Consider the following 19059-nt stretch of genomic DNA (forward strand, 5'->3'; position numbering starts at 1 on the left):
TTTTCAATTCTTAAAGAACTTATAGCTAAAACTGCATGCAACAACTGCTTTCAGCCATTACTTTTAACAGATGTTGATTCCAGTAGAAAAGGATTTGCACATTTGTTTCAATTAAAATGTGAACACTGTGATTATGTTAAAAGATTTAATTCATCAAACAAATCAATAAATGCTAAATTTGATGCAGTAACAGCTAACTCACCATATGATGTTAATATTCGTGCAATAATAGCTTTTCGAGAAGTAGGCTGTGGTTATGGAGCTATAAAAACATTTTCATCTTGCATGAACTTAAAATGTATATCTGAAAATGGATTTCAAAAATTAAACAAAACTATTATGGTAGCTTATAAAAGTGCTTCAGAGAAAAGTATGTTATTAGCGACTAAGGACTCTAAAAAAGTTGACATTGCTCAGGATATACCATGTGTAAGAGTTTCAATTGATGGTACATAGCAGAAACGCGGTCACAATTCATTGCACGGTGTAGTTACTGCGATTTCTGGGGATAAATGCATTGATATTGAAGTTTTGTCTAAGTACTGCATGGGCTGTAAAATGTGGAACAGTAAAAAAGGAACTCCAGAATATCAGTGTTGGATAATTGATCATCAATGTGAAATAAATCACAAATCTTCGTCTGGAAGTATGGAGTCTGCAGGAGCAGTAACAATTTTTAATCGCTCGGTTAAAAAAAATAATCTAATTTATAAAGAGTTTCTAGGTGATGGAGACACTTCTTCATTCAAAGATGTCAAAAACTCAAACCCTTACCAGGATTTTGACATCACTCCAATAAAACTTGAATGTGTAGGTCATGTGCAAAAAAGATTGGGTACACGACTTAGAAATTTAGTCAAAGCACACAAAGGCACTAAAACACCTTTATCAGGTAGAGGTAACCTAACAGAAAAATGTATAAATTCTATGCAAAACTATTATGGCATGGCCATTCGTCAAAATGTCAACAACTTGTATGCTATGAAAAAGGCAGTTTATGCTATTTTATTTCATTTTACCAACTTTGAAAACCAGCAAATGCAACATCAGTTTTGCCCAAGAGGATTGGCAAGTTGGTGCAAATATTGGGCTCTAAATAATACAAATTACAAATCAAAATCATGTATACCTATCTGGATTAAGAATCTTATTTTACCAATCATCAAGGATCTTCAGGCTGATGATCTTCTAATTAAATGTTTGCATGGAACGACGCAAAATGCCAATGAAGCATTAAATTCTATTATATGGTCTCGCGTACCAAAGCACACATTTGTTAGTAAGTCTACAATTGAAATGGGAACATACTCAGCAGTGCTGCATTATAATGATGGTGCTAATGGTGTATTAGAAGTTTTAAAATACTTTGGCTTGAGTGGAATTGTTACATTAGCTTCGTCAAGTAAAGTTGACAAAACCAGAATTCGACATATGAAGTCAAAGTCAACGGATAAAAGTAAAATGCAGAGAAAAAAAATAAGAGCAGTTAAAAAAGGTTTCATAGACGATCAGCAAATAAAAGAAACAACTGATAGTTACATCTCTGGTGGATTTTGATAATTTTTATGTTGTTATATATTTTTTTCTTATTTTTGCTTTTTTCTCAATATGTATTTTTTTAAACTTTGAAACACATTTTCTCATTAACAAAACAGAATTACATAATACAATTTTCAGGATTTGTTTATCATAATATAATACTTCATTTAACCCTCAGAATTTTCATAAAAAGTTATAGAAAGTGAAATATTGATGTTTATAGTGCTGAATTTATTGATATTTCATATATATATTAGGTGATTTTGTTAGAAATGCAATATTTCATGAAATAATTTAAATTATAAAAATTCCCACGGTCAAACAGGGTGAAATATGATTAGGAAGCTATGTTCAAAATTTTAGTTTCAGTAGTTGAGGCAAAATTAAGTTATTAGGTTTTGAAGATTTACTAAAAACACATGTTTTACAACCCATTTTTGGCCATTATGGATAATAAAATTAATTAAAAAAAAAAATTATCTGTTTTTTATTTTATTTTAATATAAAATAATTGTCATTAAAAAAAAAAAAATCAAAATTTTGATTATTTACAAAAAAACTTGTTTTCAGTTGTGTGCCACCTTAACGTTATTTGAGTAATTTACAACTGACATAGGTCATATCAGTGTATGGCCGAACCATTTTCCTAGACATTACTAAGTTCAACACAATACGTTTTTAGTTACTGACATAAAATAATAACACTTCATCATGCCTTAAATTGACGAAAGATTAAAGCTAAATTCTTGTTATATTTTTTATAACATGAACTTTAATTAATAAGAATATGAAGTGAAGTAATTTATTTATGAGTTATTAATTTTTTGGTATCCCCTTGATACATGTTTCTTTAAAAAAGGAAATTGTCTTTAAAACGATAAATGCGCACAACTAAATAAATTTTTCTATAAATAACTAAGCAATTGAGTACAAATACGTTTCAAACAAAAAAAAGTCGATTTACAATCAAACATGTGTATTAGGGTGGGGCGATTTTCATAGCAAAAAAAAAAGAGTTTAAAAACCAATATTACTGAGACACGAATCAATGTCTATTGATTATAAGATAAAAGTAAAAACAATTTTTTGATTTTGATGAGAGACCTTGAGGGTCCTCTTTGGAATTTAAATTCTTGACAGGTCCTAATATTTTTGAATTTTTTTTTTCTAAACCATATCAACCTTGGACTCAAAAAAAGCAGAAAAAAATGCTTGTTTCATAAATAATAATTTTATTAGAAAAATTTTTCAGTAAAAAAATACTTGCAAAAATATACCTTAAAACCCCCGTTTTGTTGAGAACGGGGGTTTTTAATGAAAAAAACAACTCTACCTTTTTATTTTACTCTACTTTTTAATTTTAATTTTTTAATAAAAACAAATATTATTTTCAAAATCAGTATATTATTTTGCTTCTTTTAAGTATCAAGTTAATATAGTTTAGAAAAAAAAAATTAAACAATATTAGGACCCATCAAAAATTTGGAATCCAAAGGGGAACCTCAAGAACTTATCTAAACTATAAAAAAAAAAGAGTAAGGTTCTTTTTTCACCAAAAGATATTGATTTGCTGCTCAGGCAAATCAAATTTCAAAAATTTTCAAAATCACTCTACCCTAATGTGTATTACAAATTGTAAAAAATATGTAAACTTTGATCTTTTATATTGCATTAATGCGTCATATGACAAACCTAAAATAAAAATTGTAACAGATAAGTAGACATAAAAGAAAAACAAAACAAACAAACTGGAAAACAATTTACCTGCTTTTTGGTAGCCTGTTGTCATACTTAAACTGCTGTCATGATGCAACTTGTCGGTGTTGTTTTATGACGTTATTTCACGTTGGCTTTTAGTAAACTTTAGTTATTTTTAAAAGACATTACAATAGATTTAAAATATTTTAATTAAAAAGAAAAAAAATGCTTCAAGGAGCCAAACTAAAAACATTTAAGATAAAAAATCAAATAGATATAAATAAATTGCATTTATATAGCTAAATAGTCTGGGCTTATAGTAAATTTTAAAAGCAGTGTTTTCAATAAATTAAACTACCAATTAATTATTTTTAACAAATAGAATGTAGCATCCTATTATGATGATTGGGTAGTGAATCAATTTAACTATATTTAAGTTTAATTGGTAAAAAACAAATAAAATTTCAATTAAAAAAGACAAAAATAAACCAAATACAAACAATAGTATATTATAAAAAATAAAAAATTACAAATTAAAAAAAAAATTACAAAATAAAAAAAAATAAAAAAAAGTCACCAAAGAAAAAACGGCAACAAAAAAGTTATAAATATCTTCACTGATAGAAGACATTTATAACCTTTTGGTTGCTGTTTTTTCTTCGGTGTCTCCCAACACCCCGGTATGGATGAGCCCTCCATTTGAAGGATGGCTCATCCATACCGCCATTACTTCGCCACTTATTGAAGGACCTCTCCGAGAGAGGCCCTGGGTGTTGGGAGCGATATCTTTCATATTCCTCAAATGTTAACGACTCTAAAATTACAAATAGAAGGATATAATAAAATTTAAAAACATTTGCAATTTTTTTAAATCAAAATATAAAGCATAACCTCACCATTTTCACAGGATGAAGAGGATGCTAAAAATAAATTAAAAAAAAGTAAATTAAAAAAAGTTAAACTTGTGAGAAATTTAATTTTAATAAAAATATGAGTAAAATGCAAACAGTTTAAAAATGTCATATTTATAATAAATAATTCTTTCACCTATTGCACATATTTCTCCGTAAAAAATATATAAAATTTAAAACACAGCCCTACCAGTTATGCTTCTACCAGACACTAAAGACAAAAAATATACCTCAGAATAATTGATAGAATTATATTTACGTATAAATAAATATTTAACTATAATTTTTTTTAACCATTCCCCTCATTTCTTCCATGAAGTTGTTAGTTTCTTTCTATTGTATAAAAATATAAAAACCTACTGTTTTACTTTTAAGTCAACAACAATATTTTAAAAAACATTTTAGTTACTTTATAAAAAAAAAAATCCTTTTAAATATACTACCTCTCTCTTCATTGTTGTCAACTAAACAGAAAAACAAACAAACAACTGATAGTAAATTTTCCCTTTGATAGTAGGTTATTAAATATATTAAATAGATCAAAGATCTATAATCTGCTCTAACAGTCTACAACATTATCATTAAACTATAACTATTTTCGACAACCTGGTGTAATTTAACATTGATATATTTTTTTTCAAATGACAAAAATTATTAAAGTACATTATATAAACATAGAACAAATGTAGTGATAGTGGATTTATTCCAAAAATAGAAAGAACCTTTAGAAAAAAGCTTACTGCTTTTAAATCTACAAAAGTTTCCAACTTACATTTTTTATTTGCATTTATATATAATAAAATATGAATTAATGAGTTACCATTATTTAAAGTTGATCCAGAAGCAACTAAAATAAATTATCAAATAAAAAGTTTATTTATATAATCTTGACGATAATGTTGAAATAAACAATATTTATTGCTTGAAAAGTTAAGTAACAAATGTAATTCAAGTATATTAAAATAAATGTACGAAGTTACCTGTTGTGGCTGGTGCAACTGAAGTTATAACTAAATAAAAAAATATTAAATAAAAAAGCTATTTTATCTATCTTATCTATTTTATCCTGATGATTATGTTTAAATAAACAATATTTATTGATTCCTTTTAAAATAAATTAAAAAACATTACTATTTGCTGTAAAATAAAATAAAAGACATTACTACCACTTTTTTTATTTTTTTTATTTTTAAACATCTTCGCTTCCAACAAGGCTGCAAGCAGCCACTAATTAAAGTTGGAAGTTACTGTAAGAGAAAAGATGAAGATTGTAGAGCAAGATAACGATTGACGGACGATTTAAAAGATTGCAAATTATACGAATCAGGAAAGCAAGATGAAGGAAGCGAATTCCAAAGAACTGATGTTCGAGGGAAAAAACTAGAAGAATAAGCGTTTTTAGACCACTTAGGAACAGTCACAGAAAAAGGATGACACTTAATTGAATGACGAGTAACACGAGAATGAATTTTAGTAGATGGCACAAGAGACGCTAGCTCTTTAGAGCAGTGCCCATTATAGTATTTGTAGAAAAGAGAAAGAGAAGCAACATTACGACGATGTGATAATGGTTGGAGGTCGGCTGCAAGAGCAGGTCCAACTATGTTTACAATGCGTTTTTGCACCTTGTCTAAAAGAGAAAGGACATCATTAGAAGATCCGCCCCAGATATGGCAACAGTATTCCATACAAGGCCGGATTTGAGATTTATAGAGATAGAGAATAGAATCCAGAGTAAGAAAGTGGCGAGCTCGATAAAGAGATGCAACCTTAGCAGATGCTAATTTTGCAACTGATTTGATATATGGTTTCCAAGAAAGATTGGAAGTAAGAGTTAATCCTAGAAGATGAAGAGTAGGTGACTCATCGAGTACATCACCGTTCATAAATATAAGAAGATCTAAATTATTGCGATAACGATTGGCTGAAAAAAATTGAGTTTTATCTGAATTAAAGTTCACCAGCCACTGTGAGCCCCATGCTGTAGCAGAAGTGAGATCCTTTTCAAGCTCAAATGCCCCCTCCAAGCAATCAGAGGGTGTTGGTTTCTTATCACGACAAGAATAAATGGTAGTATCATCAGCAAACAATGCCACCTTAGATGTGAGAATATCTGGAAGATCGTTGATGTAAATTAAAAAGAGTATAGGGCCAAGGATAGAACCTTGAGGAACCCCTGAAGTTACAGAATAAGAAGAAGAGTGTTGTCCATCGAGGACAACTTTTATGCTACGGTTGAAAAGGAAGGATTCAATGATCTTAAAGATGTTGCCGGATACACCATAAGAAGAAAGCTTATGGAGAAGACCAGCATGCCAAACTTTATCAAACGCTTTTGTAATGTCAAGAGCGATGGCCTTAACCTCTCCACCTTCATCTAATGCACGATAAAACCTGTCAGTTATTACTGTTAGCAAATCAGCTGTAGAACGAGAAGATCGAAACCCATATTGATGGTCAGAAAGTAAGTTATTAGATTCAAGATGAGAAATTAAGTGTTTGTTAATTAAAGATTCAAAAACCTTGCTTATGATAGGAAGAAGACTTATGGGACGGTAGTTAGACGAATCAGATCGCTCCCCAGAATTTTTGAAGATAGGGATAACAGATGCGGCTTTCCAGCAGGCTGGAAAACAACACTCTGATAAGCACTTGTTGAATAGTTTTGAGAGTATAGACGACAGCTCCGGAGAACACTTCTGCAAGACAATAACAGGTATGTTGTTTGGGCCACAAGCTGTAGAAGAGTCTAGGCAGGAAATCACTTTAGATACAGATGCTGGAGTGATATGAATGTCAAGCAATGGATCAACCTGTTTGTTGGCAATATCAGGTAGAACGCAATTAGTGGAATCAAGAGATGATATTGATGAAAAGTTTTTAGCAAACAATTTGGCTTTGTCTTTAGGTGAGGTGACAAAGTCTGAACCATACATGAGAGGTGGAATTATAGATTTGCCCTTATTATTGATATTATTAAAGATTCTCCAGAAGTCACGAGAGCCTAATTTTTGAGATGAGATAGGAGATTTCATGACCTGAGAATAGCGGGTTTTGGCGTTAGACAAAACCTTTTTACAGTTGTTTCTAGCAGTAATAAACAGACGTCTGTTTTCTGGAGAATTGTTTTGCTGATAAATATGGAAGTAACGGTTTCGATTGGCAATCGCAGCAGCACATTGTGAGGAAAACCATGGAGGCGAGTGAGGCTTGACCTGGAATCGTCGAGAGGGAATAAAAGATTCCATGCCAGCCTGAATCCACGAAGTTATGCAAGAAGCACATTTGTCGACAGGAAGTTGAAAGATTTCTACCCAAGGGCCATCACGAAGAAAGTCACGGAAAGAATCCCAGTCAGCTTTACTGTAGTTGAAAGAGGTTCGGTAATAGGGGGATTCAGGTGATGAAGAAGAATGAGATATTAGTTTTAGAGAGATCAAACTGTGATCAGAAGAACCTAAGGGTGAATGCGGAGAAACTGAGCACTGACTAGGGTCAGAAACAAGACATAAGTCGAGTAGAGAAGGTAAATGATTAGGGTTGTCAGGAAAGCGAGTTGGAAAGTTGACTATTTGAGTTAGGGATTGAGAAAGGCAAAAGTTTTGGGCTTTAATGCCTGCAGAGTCACTGGCACTAGAGCCAAGCCATTCAGAGTGGTGGGCATTAAAGTCACCGACAACAACTATATTAGCTGATGGATAAAGAGAGAGGGCTTGGTCAATATGATCAGAAATAACATCAAAAAGAGTGCAGTCTTGAGATGAAGGAGAGCGATATAGAACAAAGAGAAAGGCAATAAAGTGAAGTGGTGCTAAACGAAAGCACATGAAAGAATAGTCTGTGGATTCAAACCTAGTTTCACGACAAACAGGTGAATTCTTACGAATGTAAATGCCCAGGCCAAGCATGTGACTATTGGAGTCTTTACGAATCAGAGGAAGATAACCATCAAGACTAAGATCACAAGATGAGACAGCCAAACTTAAATTAGTCTCACAAAGAGCAAGTAGGTCTGGTGAACTTTGCAAGAGATAAGGCTCAACAGAAGAAAAGTTACTTCGAAGACCACGAATATTAGTGAATGATAGGTTTAGAGGACTTGGTGATGATGATAGTTTTTTTGTGTTTTATAGTTTTTGGTACTTTATTCATTTTTAAATTAGATTGAAGAACTTGACTCAAAGCATAGATAGTACTCAGAACACCGTTTAATAGCCCAAGCAATTGCCTCATTACTACTAATAAACCCTAAGCCGTAACAAAGGGCTCCAAATGTGGCCTCCGCAATGCACACCAAAAGTACAAACAGGGACACCATCCATGCGCAACATGGCACTGTTAGTACTTTGATATTTTTCAGCTGTTGATGGAATCAGCCTCTCTGAGAGCTACCACAGAGTTCGGGAAACCTGACTACCAGCCGGCCTCAGAACCTTAAAACTGAGTTTTAGAGCTGTACCCTCATAAGGAGATAATAGAATGAGTTGCTTAGTCATAAAAACAATGACACAAGCAAACCCATGCATTGAGTCAAGAAGATCCAGCATTCAACATCCTAAACTGGAAACAATGTATTAAAAATACATCTGCGCCAGCCTAATAGATGAAGAAGGGGTGCGAGGCTGGTCAACAGATAGAATCTGTTTACCCCTTAAATCCTTGCCTAGGAGGCTTTCTACAAGACAGTAGCTGGGTGCATTTAACATCTGCCCAAGATGAGTATTTTTATCGAGACACCATCTCTAGCCTTTACTCAACCAAGAGCCCCAAGGCAGGGGGTGTTTTAAATCGGAGTTGGCATCTCCTAGCCTTTGCCTAAAAAGGCGTATCCTACAAGGCAGCAGGACATGAAGCAGATTGTACTGGGTTACATGTTACCAGTAGCAGGATAACCTGATCTGACATATTGCACCAACTGATGACACTTGCACCAACTGATGATGCTACCACACCTAAATAACAAAATTTATTAAAATATTTAAAACATATTCAATGCTTTAAAAGAATATTCAAAAGAAGTTTTTAAATCTACAAAATCTAAGTCCTTACTGCGTTCTACCTGTCTGTCTAAAAATAAAAATTGAGATAAAATTATATACAATAAAATTGCTAATGCTACATTTGTACTCAAATAAAATCTAAATGATAAAACTTACTTAAGTCGCTGTCAGCTACCCTGTCTAAAAAAAAATTTGTATTCTCATTAATCCTAATCTATAATCTATAAATAAACTTACTAATATAAACGATAAATAAACTTGAACTAATATAAACTATAAATAAACTACTATATACTATATAAACTAATATAAACTATAAATAAACTAATATAACTATGTTACTAATATAAAAACCATAAATAAACTACTATACACTATATACTTACTAAAAAGGCCTTCAGCTCCTTCTAACTGCTCTAAAAAAATGAAAAATACTTGCTTAAAATGATCTAAAAAGACTGAAGACAAAACTGAAACACTTTACTAAAAAAGAAACATTGTACTAAAAAAAATTTTTTTACCAGTCATTTTAGTTTTAACTTCTTCTAAAAAAAAACACAGAAAAATGAAAACAACGAACAACAAACAAATTTTAGTTTTTAAACAATGAACAACATCTGTTCCACTTGAAACTAAAAATTTATCAGCTCTAATCGACTGAAAGACCTTGCTTGAAAGAAACGCTTAAGTAAAGAAACGCTTTTAGAAAAGCCTAGAAAGTTCTTTATTAAAAAAGAAAGTGAAAAGACACTAACACTATTGAATTACAGAATTCATATTTAGAAGATTAGATAAATTACAGCATTCATGTTTAGATTGTATTATAAAAACTATTTTACCAGACATTTTATTTCTAACTTCTTCTAAAAAATGAAAACAGGCTATAAAAATTAGAATAATAAAAACAACCAACACGATTATTTAAATTTTTGTTTTAAACAATGAACAACATCAACTCTTCTTGAGAATAAAAGTACATCATCTCGAATTCGTAAGCTGACTTAACTTAAAAGACCGCATGGAAAAAGAAACCGCGCATTAAAAAGTCTAGAAACTTCTTAAAAACTAAGAAATAGTGTATTTTACAGAATACAGAACCGTAAATAACAATACGAACAATAGGCGAAACATTAGGCGTAACTATGCGCACTATTCATTACCGTATTCATATATAAGATTATAAAATTATAAAAATGATAAAAACTTCGATTGAAAGAAATTTAAAGTATTATAAAGAGTTGAAAATTTAAAAGTTGAATAATTCTTTTAATTATTTGATGCGCTGTTTGAGAAAAACTAAATTTTGATGCATTTTTGTTTCTGTAAACTACAGTTGACGTTGAGAGCTATTTAAGGACGGCATTTAAATCTAATTCGAGCAAATTTTCTGTATGAATAGATTATTGTCGTTGCTTTTTTATTTTTGTTTTTGGTCTTGTCAAAGAGCACCGCGGAAGAGCATTTAACTCGAAAGTTCACGCTTCCTTCCTTACCAATAGCGCAAAATATGCCATGAACTCACTTTAGGGCCCTGGATCTCTTGCTTATGAAGCAAGCGCTCTAACCACTGCGGCTCGGCTGCTCACTGCTGGTTTGTGTTGCTGATATCAAATTATTTAAACAATTGATGACAGTCTCCTTTGAAACAGCATTCCAAGAAGAAATGAAATCTTTCATTTTTTGAACAATTTTCAGCATAGGTTTGTTAATATTGACACACAGACGCGCAATTTTGCGACAATAATTAGTTTTAAGGCTATGTATTACGCCTTCATCCGTGGAATCAGATCTAAAGACAGATGCGGTTTTAGGGGGAGTTTCTTCCATTGGATTGCATTTTCCTATTATAGTTTTGTTAATAAGATTTCGTTTAATTAGCATTTTTTCGTCTTTGATATAAAGCTTCGAATAAAGTAAACGAATTCTGGAAATATTTTCCAGAATTCGTTTACTTTATTAAAATGTTATCAAAATATTTATTGAAAAAATTTATTGAAAAATTGGACATAACGAGAGCGAACTGGCATTAAAACAGTAAAACCATTTTAAAAAAGTATTCTTAGAGATACCAAAAAGCTTGAGATATTGACGTTCGAGATAAAAAGACAGTTTAAGCCCAAACAAGTACGCAATGTCCAATGGACCAGGAAAAACAAGTTACACAAAAGATACACGAAAGCTTCGAGATACAAAAAAGCTCGAGTTATCAAATAAAAGTTTTATACGAAAAACCGTGTTAAAACTAATGTTTTGAGAAAAAAACGTTTTTGGCATTCATTAAATTTAGTAAAAAAAAACATTTATGTTATATTTTAAAAGTTGTGTTTTGTTTTTTTGTTTTGTTTTTTAGTTTAACCATACCAATAAAAATTTACAAATGCTCATCGTAAATTAGCCGAATTTGGTTAGGTATCACTCATATAGTTTCAAACTAGTCAATGGAGTGACACCTAAAAAACATAAAATTCTCAAGAAAAATAAAAAAAAAATAAAAATTAAAAAAGATTGTAAAGCAATAGATAATGATATTAGTATTATTATAATAGTAACACGAAATAATAATAATAATAAAAGAAGTATCAATAATATTAAGAAAAATTATAATTTAGTATAAATTCCATGTACATATTATAGACAATAATTAAAAATAGTAATAATATAAAATGTAGTAATAATAACACAATAATAAATCAATATCATGAAAATAAATAATAAATAAAGCAAAAACCTCAAAAAACTGGCCATAATTTGAAATTTTTCAAAACATTATGAAATTATTATTTTTTTTTTTAAATGATTTATACTATTTATAATATCTAAAAATATATAGGCTAGTTATTTATGTTTATTAACAGTATTGCTACACGAATTTAAAAGACGTCATTTTTTTAATAAACTTTCATTAAAAAAGTGCAGAAGTTATAATTTCAATTTTTTTTTTAGTTATTCATGAACAAAAATTTTTTTTGTCGGTATGTTTAAGATGTCTTAACTTCTACGTCAAAAAGATTTCACTTACTTAAAGTGAAAATACACTTTTTTTCACTTTAAGTAGCAGATTTTTGTAATTTTCAATTCGCTGTTCGTTTAAAAGACATCTTTCTCAAGCTAATCTAACTCAATCTTTATTAAGTTCTGGTTATGGTAATACCTCATAATAAAATTCAACAGCATATATTCATGCATTATGATAAATTTTAAGCTACTAATTTGCAATCTTTTTCTTGCTCTAATATTCTCAATGTTTATAATTCGTATAAAATATATATAAATGCAAAAAATTTAAAGTTTTTTATAAATACTAACAATTAAGTCATTTTGCTAGGTTAAAAAAATTTACTTTTTTGTTTTAAATGATTTTATGCGTTTTTATTTTTTTCGTGAATTTTTTGAAAAAAGGCATTTTTTTCATGTACTTTATTTATACCACCGAGGGGTAGAAACATTTTTTATTTTATTTTTCTATACACGAATAGTATATGACACTCTTAAAAAAATTCAGTTCAAATTATTAAGTTTTTTAGTTTTTATAACAAGTCGAGTACTTTTTTGCATTTGGCAATTTATAACAACAACTTTTTTTGAGTATTACTAGAATCGCTTTAATTTTTACATAGAAAAGAATTTTCTATTTTAATCAGTTAGAGGTCGTCCATAAATTACGTCACGCTATTAGGGGAGGGGAGTTGGTGGTTTTGTGACGACTCATACAAAACTTGCTTCTTAAGTGTTACGATTTTGTGACGAGGGAGGGGAGGTCAAAACCGGTTAAAACGACCCCTTATACAAAAAAGTATAATATGAATAAGATTATGGTGCAAAGAGAAAAATAACATTTATAAATTTATTTAAAAATAACATTTATTAAAATATTATTTTATTTAAAATTACTATGTTAGTTTGTTATTATTAATCATAATAGTACTTAGGCAAATAAACATCACTATTTTTTAAGTCTTGTAATAATCCACTAAAAGAAGCTCTTTCTTCGTCTGCCTCTTCTTCCTTATCGGTCTCTTCTTCTTTATCACTCTCTTCTTCTTCAACCAAGTTTTTCTCCTTCCATATCACTTTGCCTGGTTAAATTTACTAAAACTCATTTTTCATAATTTTTATCTATTATCAAGAACTGTTGATGCATTTGGTGGTTTTTGAATCGCTTTTATTTCAATAGAAACGAATTTTTTATTTTAACCAGATATACACGTTTTGTTTCGCACACTTCCCCAAAAACCACTACAAAAAAGATACAATTAATGGTTTTTTATGACTTTGCTATTTATAAACTGAGTTTTTATTAGCTTATTTGGTTTTTAGAAATATTAGTAAAACTGACTGGCTTGAACATATAAAAAAAGTCATAAGAACACATAAAAAAAGACATAAAATAACACTTCATGACGAAATAAATTCGTCATGAAGTGTTATTGCTGAAAAATACAGAACTTTACTAACAGAAAAACAAAAGTCTTATTATGATCTTACCTAAAAAGAAAATCATTTTTTCAAAATACGTCTTTTTACTTTCCTTAACCAATGCAAATTGAAAATGATCAAATACAAACGTTGCAAATTCCGTTCCTTAAAGTGCGAGTTCAATTGACTGAAGGACTTTTTAATCAACAAATCGATTACTGCAAGAAACAGTGCTATCCATCCTTCTTCATCTATTTGTAGCAGTATTTTGGGTTCTCTCAATGACTCAAACAAAAAAACAAGAGGTTTTTTATTTTATTAAATTAATGTTTTTTATCAATAAATAGTATTTATAAATAAATGTCATTTATTTGTAAATGCTGTCATTAAATACTAATACAATTACTTATAATTTTATGTCATTAATTTATAAATACTATTTTGAATAAATTTCTTTTCATTCAAACAAGGTCCAAAATACAAATGCTGGGATGAGAAATCGCATCGTACTAAAAGGCGAGCTCCGTCTAATTTATCAAAAACTACTCACATTGAAAGCTCTTATTAGCGGCTTCTGCTAAAGTAATGAAAAAACCAGATTTGGCATATGTCCGTGAAGTCGAGGAAATAAAGAACCAAATAAATAAGCAAATTGATGAAGAAGAGAATGATAAAGAAAAAGAGATTGATAAGGAAGAAGAGGCAGACGAAGTTTTTTTAGTGGATTATTACAAGACTGACAAGCAACATAACTTAATTATTGGTATTTATAAAAAAAATTTAAATTTTTTGCATTTATATATATTTTATACGAATTATAAACATTGAGAATATTAAAGCAAGAAAAAGATTGCGAGTTTGTGGCTAAAAATTTATCATAATGCATAAATATATGCAGTTGAATTTTATTATGAGGTATTACCATAACCAGAACTTAATAAAGATTGAGTTAGATTAGCTTGAGAAGGATGTCTTTTAACGAACAGCGAACTCAAAATTACAAAAATCTGCATTTTTTTGCGTTGTTTTGTAGTAATTATTGAAAGTGTTTTTTCACTTTAAGTAAGTGAAATCTTTTTGACGTAGAGGTTAAGATATCTTAAACATACTGTCAAAAAAAAAATTTTAGTTTATGAATAATTGAAAAAAAAAATTGAAATTATAACTTCTGCACATTTTTAATGATTATTAAAGATGTGTCATTCAAAAAAGACGTCATTTTTAGTTTATTACAAAAATGACGTCTTTTAAATCCGTGTAGCAGTCCTGTTAATAAACATAAATAACTAAACTATATATTTTTAGATAATATAAACAGTATAATTTATTTAAAAAAATAAAAAATTTATTTTATAATGTTGTGAAAAATTTCGAATTACAATTTTTTGAGGTTTTGCACCACTGTGCACTCGTACGTTAAAGAAGTTATACACTAAAGAGAGAAATTCTAAAGAAATACACTTTAACCACATATTTTAAATCGAATTCTGTTAAGCAGTAAACAATCCGTAATAGGAGATATTTTTTAAAACTTTTTTATTAATGCAGGAATACGCTGGTTCCATTGGGAAATACATTGTTGTTTTATGGAAAACTTACTATATTTAATTGTGTTAAAAAAAGATCAGTATAGCTTACTATTTTCTGTGTTCCTGGTGCGATGATTATGAATTTCAGTTGTTTCAATAAAAAAAATTTAAAAATAGTTTGGTAGTTTATTTAGGAGAAAATCAAATACAAAAAGACAATTGTAAAATTTACAAGATCATGAAGTTTTAGGATTTTTAGTCTAGAAATTTTTTTTTAAATATCAGAACTCATTTGTAAAAAAGTTATTATTCTAATAGATACGTGTTGTAAACTAGCAATGCTATTAAGTTAAAAGTTACTTTTTTGATCCCAAACAATACAACAAAAGCAAAGGTGAGGAGAGAATAAAGAACAATAAATCATTCGAAGAGTTTGGCTAGGAACATAGTAACAAATTAGAGAGAGCATACTGTTAGCTCGTGTATGTTTTTTTTAAGATGATACAGTTTTTTATAGCAAGATTTTCATCAAGATATACTCCAAGATACCTTATATATTTTGACGGAAGACAAGGTTTTTTTGGTTAATTTTAATTTTAGTGTTGTCGATATTTTTTTGAGGGGAATGAAAAATATTGTATTCAGTTTCATTGGCATTCAATGAAATACGATTACTATTTAACCAGTTACATAAGCAACGAAGATCTTGATTAATTTTTTTACAAAGAGTCGTAAATGATTTGTTGATATGTAAAAGATTAGTATCATCAGCATGATGTACAATTTTTAATGAGCAAGATAAGTTATTTATATATAATAAAAACAATAAAGGCTCTAGAACAGAACCATGTGGAACGCCATATTTAATAACTTTATGTGTGGATTCAAATCCATTAGGCCGAATGAAAGAAACAAGCAATTGCTTTTACTCAGCCTTTTTGGAGTAATTGTTCAGCTTTACCTGAGTAAAAACGTCAGCAATTTTACTCAAATTTTTATTTACGTAAAGCTAAGTATTTACTCAGCGTTTATGGAGTAAATTGCTTAGCTTTACGCCAATTAAAATTTGAGCAAAATTGCTAAAGTTTTTACTCACGTAAAGCTGACCAATTACTCCAAAAATGCTAGATCAAAATTCTTTATGAATTGGTAAAAACAAACATTAATTGGTAAAAATAAACGACTTAGCGTTTCAAGTATCAAAATTCCTGTTCTACAGAAGAAAAAAAACACTTTTCGAAAGCATTTTTTGAAAAGAAAGTGTAAAAATTAAAAGTGTAAACTATTTCACTTACAAAAAGGAGGCAAGGGACCACTACAAAGAAAACGTAAAGATAAAAGAGAGTTTCAAAGTATTGATGTACTAGGAAATAAACTAGATATAATAAATTTTTTTGACTATAAATAGACAGATACAATAAAGGGATTTGGTGAATAAAGAGTCAAGCGAGAATTTTAGGTTTTAGGTTTGAGATTTTAGGTTTACGGAATTATAGATAATAGGTTGTTTGAGCCTCGCCGCTTACATCTAATACACAATAGAATCGTTCAGTTGATCAGTAGGCAAGTCAGATGTAAAACTAAAAGAACGAAACCAGTATTGATTGTTTAAAAAGTAAGTTATTAAATTTAAGATGAAATAATGACAACTTAAGATTCAAAGACCTTGCTGATAATAGAGAGAAAACTGATTGGATGATAGTTTGCGCATTCAGAGTGTTCTTCAGAGTTTTTAAAAACACCTATGTCTTTTTCCAGATGGCTGGATAACAAAGTTTTGTTAAAAAATTATTAAACAATTTAGAAAGCATTAAAGAGAGTTCTAGAGAGCACTTTTCTAACATTATGAAAGGAATGGGCCATAAGTTGTATAAGAGTTTAACTGAGAAATTGAACTGAGTAAGGAAGCCGAAACGGTTTAGATTCCTAACTATGGGTTAACCCGAATTTCAGGAAGAATGTCGCCATTCGATTAGAGGAACTTTTAAGAGGTAAAGTTTTTGACAAATACTTTAGCCTTATCCTTGGAAGGTGATAAGATTAGGTCAATGTATCAGAGATGAAATGTTAGACTTACTTCTATTAATAGCACTGTTAAAAATCTTGCAAAAGTCTCTAGAGCTTAACTTCTGAGATAAAATATAAAATTTATTAAAATAAGAAGATTAGAGTTTAACATTAGACAGCACCTTTTTGCATCGATTTCTTGGAATATTAAAAAGGCGCTTGTTCTCAAGAGAGTTGTTTTTGTGAAAAAGATGAAGGAAAAAAATGTTTAAAATCAGAAATAGCAGCTGCACAAGAAGGTGAAAACCATGGGATAGATAAAGATTTAATTAAAATCAAAGAGAAGAAAAAAATGCTTATATACTTGATCCAGGATATTACGTAGGAGGTACATTTATCAGCGGAGAGAAGAGAGACATCAGCCCAAGGACCGTCATGAAAAAAATCTCGAAAAAAATCCCAGTCAGCTTTAGAGTAGTAGCAAATATTGCGATTGTAGAATGAGTTCGAAGAAGAAGTACAAAACGAAAGATTTATAGAGATTATTGAATGGTTGGAACCACCTAAAAAAGAACAAGAAGAAAGTAAACACAAGTTAGGATCAGAAAACAATCAAGAGAACAAATCAAGGAGTGAAAGTAAGCAATAAAGTTTGTCTGGAAAAAGAGTCACAAAGTTAACTACGTGAGCATGAGATTGAGAAACACATAAGTTATAGTTTTTGGTGTTAGATAGGTCGGTTCCGTTAGAACCAAGCTATTCAGTATAGTGAACATTAAAGCCACCAATAAACATTGTTGGTTGAGGGATAAAGATAAAGATCTTGTTCAATTTGATCAGAAGTTACATCTAGAAGAGTGCAGTCTTAAAAAGTAGGAGAGACATAAAGAACAATGTAAAAAGTGATTGAGTGAAGAGGTGTTAAACGGAAGCACATAAAGAACAGCCAGAGGATTCAAACCTGATTTCGAGACCGTTGGGCAAATTAGTGCGTAAGAAACCAAGTGTGTGATTATTGGAGTTTTTGCAAATCAAAGAATAATTGCCTTCAACACTGAGATTTGAAAATAAAACAGCTAAATTTAAATTCTTTTTTCAAAATAAATCCTTTTGTTGATTTATCAAAAGCATTTTTTAAAGTTTTAAGTTAGTTAACGAGCATTAAGTGGTCATTCAGCAAAATAACAAGCAAAAAAGTATTCAAGTGCATCTATAAGAGTTCAACCCACATTTTTCAAGTTGCAGAAAAACTATGAAAATTACTATAATTTTAAAGGATCAAAATTGTAGTTGGCTGACCGTTATTGATATTCTAAATCTTGTTTAAAAAACTTAAAACGTTGTTTTAATTTATCCATCAATAATTATTGGTCAACAACAACAAAAAAAAATTTTCTGGTGCCAAGCAAACAATTTGTTTTTTGTATAGCATTTCTCATTTTGATTTCAAATATTCAGCTTAATTTTCCCCATCACGTTAAGTTGTAAAGATATTTGGGTTCAAACCTTTAGCATTTGGGGTAAAATCCCTAATATTGTCAAAAAAAAAGCGTGTTATTCTGATTCTGCTTGACAATCGAAAGAGATGAGTAAAAATTTATAATTAATTTCGGTTTCTTTAAATTTTAATTTTAGTGCGCATGTTTGATAGTTGAAAGTCATTTTAAATTTTGTTGTTGTTGTTAATGCTTACACTTGTTTTTCTATATACATAAATACTTAAGAGTCATTGCCTGAGAAATCTAGGCAAAATAAGCAAATTCTGGAAGTGATGTCTTCAAATTGTCCTCGTTTTCAGGTATTTTGAAAAAAAACAATGAAAGTAAACCTCTGGTAAATTTTTTTGGGAAAATTCTTATTTATTCCAGAGACATTGGGTCCCAAAATTTGGCTCATTATCAAATATTTTGTTAAATAATTGCGCATGGAGTGCAAATGCTACTTTGAGGGGCAATTTTA

The 19059-nt window shown here is 29.8% G+C and overlaps 1 long non-coding RNA gene across 1 annotated transcript; it reads right to left on the reverse strand.

The window, feature by feature from the left end:
- Window positions 1–3117: 3117 nt before the first annotated feature.
- On the reverse strand, window positions 3118–4432 carry LOC136074885 (uncharacterized). Its single transcript, XR_010635528.1, has 4 exons — window positions 4134–4432; window positions 3876–4051; window positions 3304–3400; window positions 3118–3231 (listed from the first exon to the last, which is right to left on the reverse strand). It is a non-coding gene; the product is annotated as an uncharacterized LOC136074885 (long non-coding RNA).
- Window positions 4433–19059: the final 14627 nt, after the last annotated feature.

Source organism: Hydra vulgaris, chromosome 01 (genome assembly GCF_038396675.1).
Source record: "Hydra vulgaris chromosome 01, alternate assembly HydraT2T_AEP".
NCBI lineage: Eukaryota > Metazoa > Cnidaria > Hydrozoa > Anthoathecata > Hydridae > Hydra > Hydra vulgaris.